We start from the raw sequence: 7,888 nt of genomic DNA on the forward strand, positions 1-7,888 counted from the left end.
ACACAGAGAGAGAGAGAGAGAGAGAGAGAGAGGGGTGAGGGCAAAGAGGGAGAGAAAGTCGGACATACAGCCTGAAAGACAGATAGACAGTTACATACACTTACACACATGCATGCAAACACGCACGCACGCACGCACACAAATTAAGGCAAGGCTAGAAAAAAAGTAATTTACGACCAAAGAGAACTGATCAAATTGCAATCATATGACGGTCACAACCAACAGTTTTTCTTCGTAAATTTATAAACCATATTTGAAAGATACTGCCAGATTCATAATTAAAAAGTAGAGTGCAGCCCCCAATGAGGATCGAACTCACGACCCCTGGTTTACAAGACCAGTGCTCTATCCACTGAGCTATGGAGGCTCCTGTTTCGTTCCGAACTCATCTTCTCATAACTGGATCGAATTGAAACAATGTCTTCAACGTTTCTTGAAAACCGAACATCAAAATTGTATACATTATGCAAAAAATATATTCTTGCAGATTCTTAAAGTTCAGACGTAAAACATACCAGAAAACACGTCACATACGCCATTAAAACATGGATCGATATTTGAATCAATACTGTTTGTAAACATTACTTAAAAAAAAAAGTAATTGGCGACCGAAAAAAGAACCGTTCAAGAGTGCGACCAAACGGTGGTCACAACGAAATAATTAGGTACACTTGCAGGATCGAGGATATCTCTATTACTGTAAAGCATATTTAAAAAATATTATCAAATTAGAAATAATAAAAATGTGGTCGCAGCCCCCAGTGAGGTTCGAACTCACGACCCCTGGTTTACAAGACCAGTGCTCTACCACTGAGCTATGGAGGCTCCTGGTATATGGAGAACCCACCTACTACTAAATGCGCCAAATTGAAAACATACTATTCTTTTTAATTTAAACCGAACAAAATACTGTATAAATTGAACACATGCAACAACAAAGTACAATGAAATAAAATTAAAAACAGTATTTAGTCCTACGATTGTGGGTTGTTAAAGCTCAGACGTGAAACAGTGCAGAAAACACGTCAAATACGCCATTAAAACATGGATCGACATTTCAATCAATACTGACAGCAGATGTGGACTGAAATCACGTTCAGTTCTGTGTTCTGATAAGACGTGATTGGTACACGAGTTTAGCTCTCTTTGTATCTCTGTGTCTGTCTGTCGCTGTGTCTGTCTGTCTGTCTCTCCCTCACTCTCGTTCTCTCCCTTCCTCTCTCTCTCTCGGGCCAGGAAAGACAGAGACAGAGAGACAGAGCCATTTCCAAAAAGTGTGTTGCTGTTGTTGTATACACTTCGTATTTCTTTCCGCTTTACTTAAAACGACGAACTAGACTGTATTCATCTTGACATCTTCTACACATCAAATTGATGAGGCAAGACTAGGAGAAAGAAATAATTGACGACCAAACAAAGGAACCGTTCAACATTGGAAACAAGTGGCGGTCAGAATGAACAATATTCTGTAAACTTGCAGGATATTTGTATCATTGTAAAAAAATATTCCAGAGATCTTGCAAGATTACTAATCAAAAAGTTGTGTGTAGCCACAAGTGAGGATAGAACTCACGGCCCCTGGTTTAGAAGACTTGTGCTGTAACCACTGAGCTACTCCTAAGTGCACCGAATTCAAAACAAAACTGTTCAATATGTTTTGAAAATTGAAGAATAAAACCGTATTCATTGATGGAAAAAGGTTGTTATTCCTACCATTGTATAATACTACATTTGAGATGTGAAACTGTGAAGAAAATATATATGATAAATATTTCACAGATATTGCCAGATTACTAATCCAACAAGGGTTGACCATAACGGGTCAAAACGCCGCCATGTGGTGAAACGGGGGTGGGACATGGATACAGTCAAACAGTTGACCCGTGCTCAGTGGCTAGAGCACTGGTCTTGTAAACCAGGGTTGTGAGTTCGATCCTCACTGGGGGCTGCAGCTAAATTTTTGGTTGGTATTCTGGTAATGTCTTTGAAACATGCTTTACAATGATACAGATACAAGTTTGTATCCTATTAGTTAACTTAATTATTTCGTTGCACATGACTGCCATTTGGCCAAAATCTTAAACGGTTCTGTTAAGGTCGCCCATTAGTTTTACCCAATAATGCCTCAATTTCGTGATTTAATTGTTGATCTGTTTATACATAGTTTGTGCCGTGGAACGATAGAGCAGGATTGATAACCGTTAATGTATGTTAGTACTGTAAACTTGTTTGTCGTTGCACCTATCCATATTGTTAATTCATGCGCTGGATATGTTTTTAGGTTTGAGAGAATGACAGAGGGAGAGAGAGAGAGAGAGTGAGAGAGAGTGAGAGCGTTCGTGTGAGTATATGTTAGAGAGAAAGAGATAAAACCGTGTGATTGTCCATGAATACAAACACACGGCATGTATTACTGACCCCCCCCCCCTCCCCACACCCCGTTGATATGAACCTTGTGTGTTTAATCAATAAAATGTCTTACGTCTTACGTCTGTCTGTCTGTCTACTAAGTTAGGACGATCAAGGTTGACTGTATTGATCTTGTCATCTTCTACATATTAAAAATAATGAGGCAAGACTAGGGACACAAAGTAATTGACAACCTAAAAGAATCGTTCAAAATTGCAACCGAATGACAATCACAACGAATATGATGAAATTGAAGGATATGTATCATTGTAAATTTATAAAGAGAGAGACAGACAGAGAGTGAGACAGACAGATAAACAGAAAAACAGAGCAATCCCAATAAGAGGATCGTTCTTGTTGTTGTTGTGTTATTGTATATTTGCAAGACATTTTCAGATTAACCCATCACAAATTTGATTGCAGCCCCCAGTGAGGATCGAACTCACAACCCCTGGTTTATAAGACCAATGCTCTAACCACTGAGCTATGGAGGCTCCTGCTCTGTTCAGAACACACCAGCTACTCCTAAATCCACAGAATAGAAATAAAAGTTTTGAATATGTTTTTGAAAAATAAACATAAAAACCGTATTCATTGAGGGAAAAAAGTCATTATTTCTACCATTGCATACTGTAACATTTCAGACGTAAAACTGTGCAGAAAATAGGTATGATATATACAAATGCATTATTAAAACATGGATTGACATTTCAATCAATACTGATTGCGGACGCTACACTCAAATCACGTTCTGTTCTGTGTTCTGATAAGACGTGGTCGTAACAAGGGTTAGCTCTCTCTGTATCTCTATTAGTTATCTGTTTTTGTCTGTACTATGCCTGTCTGTCTGTCTCTTTCTCTCGCTTTCTGTCTGGCGCATTGTCTGTTTTGTCTGTCTGTCTGTCTGTCTGTCTGCCTGTCTGCCTGTCTGTCTCTCTCTCCCTTTCTCTCTGTCTCACTCTCACTATCTCATTCTCTCTCTCTCTCTCTCTCTCTCTCTCTCTTTCTCTCTCTTTTTCTCTCTCTCTCTCTCTCTCTCTCTCTCTGTGTCTCTCTCTCTCTCTCTCTCTATCTCACTCTCCCCCCCTCCCCGATTCGTTTCCTTCTTTCGCTCTGACTTAAGCATAAAAAACAAACACACATGAAATGTAGCATGTAAAAGCGATACGAAACTTTTCTACAACCAAGAAAGTTATCCTTTTAACCACAACAAATATTAATATCTCTTAACGCGCTAGTGCTTGTCTTATCACTAAAACCATCTTGCCCCTTTTGAACGTGAATCTGATAACGTTATCGTGAGCGCAACAAAGCTTTACATTTTTTTAGTTTAATAAAACAGTGTAATGTGTTTATGTGTGTGCGAGTGTGTGTGTATGGATGGATAAGAAGTGTAGGTGTGTGTGTGTAAAGGATAAGTTGCTGAAAAAAATAAAGAAGTATATAAATATAAAATAAAAAGACAAGCCCCCAGTGAGGTTCGAACTCACGACCCCTGGTTTACAAGACCAGTGCTCTACCACTGAGCTATGGAGGCTCCTGTTCTGTTCAGAACACACCTACTGCTAAATCCACAGAATAGAAATAAAAGTGTTGAATATGTTTTTGAAAAATAAACATGAAAACCGTATTCATTGAGGAAAAAAGGTATTATTTCTACCATTGCATACTGTTACATTTCAGACGTAAAACTGTGCAGAAAATAGGTATGATAATTATATACAAACGCGTTTTTAAAACATGGATTGACATTTCAATCAATACTGACTTTCTTTTCTTTCTTTCTTTATTTGGTGTTTAACGTCGTTTTCAACCACGAAGGTTATATCGCGACGGAATCAATACTGACTGCGGACGCTACACTCAAATCACGTTCTGTTCTGTGTTCTGATAAGACGTGGTCGGAACAAGGGTTAGCTCTCTCTGTATCTCTATTAGTTATTTGTCTTTGTCTGTACTATGTCTGTCTGTCTGTCTGTCTGTCTGTCTGTCTGTCTGTCTGTCTGTCTGTCTGTCTGTCTGTCTGTCTGTCTGCCTGTCTGTCTGTCTCTCTCTCCCTTTCTCTCTCACTCTTTCTCTCTGTCTCACTCTCACTATCTCATTCTCTCTCTCTCTCTCTCTCTTTCTCTCTCTCTCTTTCTCTCTCTCTCTCTCACTCTCTCTCTCTCCCCCCCCCCCCCCTCCCCGATTCGTTTCCTTCTTTCGCTCTGACTTAAGCATAAAAAACAAACCCGGACTGGGTGGCCGAGTGGTAACGCACTTGCGCTCGGAAGCGAGAGGTTGCGTGTTCAGGCCTGGGTCAGGCCGCAATTTTCTCCCCCCTTTCCTAACCTAGGTGGTGGGTTCAAGTGCTAGTCTTTCGGATGAGACGAAAAACCGAGGTCCCTTCGTGTACACTACATTGGGGTGTGCACGTTAAAGATCCCACGATTGACAAAAGGGTCTTTCCTGGCAAAATTGTATAGGCATAGATAAAAATGTCCATCAAATACCCGTGGGACTTGGAATAAAGTAAAAAAAAATTCCATCTCACACGGCATTAAGTCTCAGGAAACAGGAATACACGCATGCAGGAAAAAAAAATATGGGTAGCGCCGTATGTATGGCAGCTCGCTTTCCCCGGGGAGAAAGCAGCCCGAATTTCCATGAGGGTAACCTCACTGGACTGTAAATCTTATCCAATCCAATCCAATCCAAACACACATGAAATGTAGCATGTAAAAGCGATATGAAACTTTTCTACATCCAAGAAAGTTATCCCTTTAATTAATTACCACAACAAATATTAATATCTCTTAACGCGCTAGAGCTTGTCTTATCACTAAAACCATCTTACCCCTTTTGAGCGTGAATCTAGCTGTTAACGTTATCGTGAGCGCAACAAAGCTTTACATTTTTTTAGTTTCAATAAAACAGTTTTAATGTGTTTATGTGTGTGCGAGCGTGTGTGTATGGTATGGAAGTGTATGTGTGTGTGTGTGAAGGACAAGTTGCTGAAAAAAATAACAAAGTAAATATATATTTTTAAAAAAGACAAGCCCCCAGTGAGGTTCGAACTCACGACCCCTGGTTTACAAGACCAGTGCTCTACCACTGAGCTATGGAGGCTCCTGTTCTGTTCAGAACACACCTACTGCTAAATCCACAGAATAGAAATACAAGTTTTGAATATGTTTTTGAAAAATAAACATAAAAACCGTATTCATTAAGGGGAAAAAAGGCATTATTTCTACCATTGCATACTGTTACATTTCAGACGTTAAACTGTGCAGAAAATAGGTATGATATATACAAATGCGTTTATTAAAACATGGATTGACATTTCAATCAATGCTGACCGCGGACGCTACACTCCAATACACATGAAATATAGCATGTAAAAGCGATACGAAACTTTTCTACATCCAAGAAAGTTATCCCTTTAATTACTTACCACAACAAATATTAATATCTCTTAACGCGCTAGTGCTTGTCTTATCACTAAAACCATCTTACCACTTTTGAACGTGAATCTGTAAACGTTATCGTGAGGCGCAACAAAGCTTTAAAAAAATTTAAGTTTTAATAATGTGTTTATGTGTGTGCGAGCGTGTGTGTATGGATGGGTATGAAGTGTATGTGTGTATGTAAAGGACAAGTTACTAGTTAAGGTTGCTAGTCTTTCGGATGAGACGAAAAACCGAGGTCCCTTCGTGTACACTACATTGGGGTGTGCACGTTAAAGATCCCACGATTGACAAAAGGGTCTTTCCTGGCAAAATTGTATAGGCATAGATAAAAATGTCCACCAAAATACCCGTGTGACTTGGAATAATAGGCCGTGAAAAGTAGGATATGCGCCGAAATGGCTGCGATCTGCTGGCCGATGTGAATGCGTGATGTATTGTGTAAAAAAAATTCCATCTCACACGGCATAAATAAATCCCTGCGCCTTGAATATGTGCGCGATATAAATTGCATAAAAAAAATTTAAATAACAAATTCCTGCGCTTAGAACTGTACCCACAGAATACGCGCGATATAAGCCTCATATTGATTGAAAATAACGAAGTATTATAAATGTTAAACAAAAAAGACAAGCCCCCAGTGAGGTTCGAACTCACGACCCCTGGTTTACAAGACCAGTGCTCTACCACTGAGCTATGGAGGCTCTATGCAAACTCGCTCTCAACAGAGTACTTAACTTTAAAACTCCTGTGTCGAAAGTAAAGAGGTTAGCTACATGTATATTTGAATAAAGTTTAAGGTAATAGAGACTAAGATGGAGTCCCAGCGATTTTCGTCATCAATACGTTCTTTGTAAGATTGTGTTAATCAGGTTGTATAACTAAATAAATTATTTAGCCTCCCCATTTTTACATAGACTGGGAATCGAGACGAGGGTATGTGTGTGTGCTGTGTGTGTGTGTGTGTGTGTGTGTGTGTAGAGCGATTTTGAGAAAACTACTGGACCGATCTTCATGAAACTTCTCATGAGAGTTCCTGAGTATGATATCCCCAGAACGGTTTTTTTAAATTTTGTATAATTGTCTTTGATGACGTCGTATCCGGCTTTAAGTAAAAATTGAGGCAGCACTGTCATTTTTTGATCAAATTGATTCAAATTTTCAGTGTACAACTACAAACAAATCTTCGACAAAGCCCGGACTATGGGATTGCATTTCAGCGTGGAAGCTTAATAACTAATTAATGAGTTTAGTCATTAAAATCTCAAAATTCTAATTAAAATTAAAATTTTTGCAATTGATTCAAAAATGATTTAATCTTTTTATTTATTATTTCCTGATTCCAAAAATATATAGATATATTGTATTTTGATTAAAAACAACCTCACAAAGTTAATAAGAATACAGAAAAGTGAGTTCCACAGATTGACTAAATGTTATTTCGCCTTACGCGACCTGTTTATATATTTCTTTAGAAATAAAAGCTCATAAACGGCAGTGGTAACCTCCGTTTCAATCGTCTTTACCAAAAAATCTCTAAAAAGGTGCTAGCTGTGAGCAAAAGTCATTCAGAACTAAATCACTGCAGCATTCGTTTCCTTTTGCAAATTTAGATATTAAGAAGAAAGCTTCCATCCCCGTAACAACAAAGTATCTATAGAAAGACATGTACACACTAGTGCACAGTTACGAAAAGTGTTATACCCCAACAAATCCCCACTCACATGGCTACTATCTTCTTGATAACAAAGCCGGAAGACATTCACACCGCTTAAGATCAATATCCTTATCCACGTAGGCGGGGAGAAAGCCAAGCCTTCTGGTCACATATTGTGTGTGCGTATAGATATTGTAACACTAACAACAGTTTAGTCACGACTTCAGCCAAAGTCAGTCGAACTTATCTTATAGATATTTAAAGATAAGTTTGGTTATATCAAGCAGTTCATAGTGAAGCTGACGGATAACGCGTACACTAATTATTAATATAAAGTTTAAAACAAGTCGCGTAAGGCGAAATTACTACATTTAGT

The 7,888-nt window shown here is 38.6% G+C and overlaps 6 non-coding genes across 6 annotated transcripts; all 6 read right to left on the reverse strand.

The window, feature by feature from the left end:
• Nucleotides 1-294: 294 nt before the first annotated feature.
• Nucleotides 295-367, reverse strand: Trnat-ugu (transfer RNA threonine (anticodon UGU)). The gene has a single exon. It is a non-coding gene; the product is annotated as a tRNA-Thr (tRNA).
• A 386-nt stretch (nucleotides 368-753) lies between these two features.
• On the reverse strand, nucleotides 754-825 carry Trnat-ugu (transfer RNA threonine (anticodon UGU)). The gene has a single exon. It is a non-coding gene; the product is annotated as a tRNA-Thr (tRNA).
• Nucleotides 826-2,830: 2,005 nt separating this feature from the next.
• On the reverse strand, nucleotides 2,831-2,903 carry Trnai-uau (transfer RNA isoleucine (anticodon UAU)). Its single transcript has one exon. It is a non-coding gene; the product is annotated as a tRNA-Ile (tRNA).
• A 971-nt stretch (nucleotides 2,904-3,874) lies between these two features.
• Nucleotides 3,875-3,946, reverse strand: Trnat-ugu (transfer RNA threonine (anticodon UGU)). Its single transcript has one exon. It is a non-coding gene; the product is annotated as a tRNA-Thr (tRNA).
• A 1,499-nt stretch (nucleotides 3,947-5,445) lies between these two features.
• Nucleotides 5,446-5,517, reverse strand: Trnat-ugu (transfer RNA threonine (anticodon UGU)). Its single transcript has one exon. It is a non-coding gene; the product is annotated as a tRNA-Thr (tRNA).
• Nucleotides 5,518-6,487: 970 nt separating this feature from the next.
• Trnat-ugu (transfer RNA threonine (anticodon UGU)) lies at nucleotides 6,488-6,559 on the reverse strand. Its single transcript has one exon. It is a non-coding gene; the product is annotated as a tRNA-Thr (tRNA).
• Between the last annotated feature and the right edge of the window lie 1,329 nt (nucleotides 6,560-7,888).

Source organism: Littorina saxatilis, linkage group LG4 (genome assembly GCF_037325665.1).
Source record: "Littorina saxatilis isolate snail1 linkage group LG4, US_GU_Lsax_2.0, whole genome shotgun sequence".
NCBI classification, from domain to species: domain Eukaryota; kingdom Metazoa; phylum Mollusca; class Gastropoda; order Littorinimorpha; family Littorinidae; genus Littorina; species Littorina saxatilis.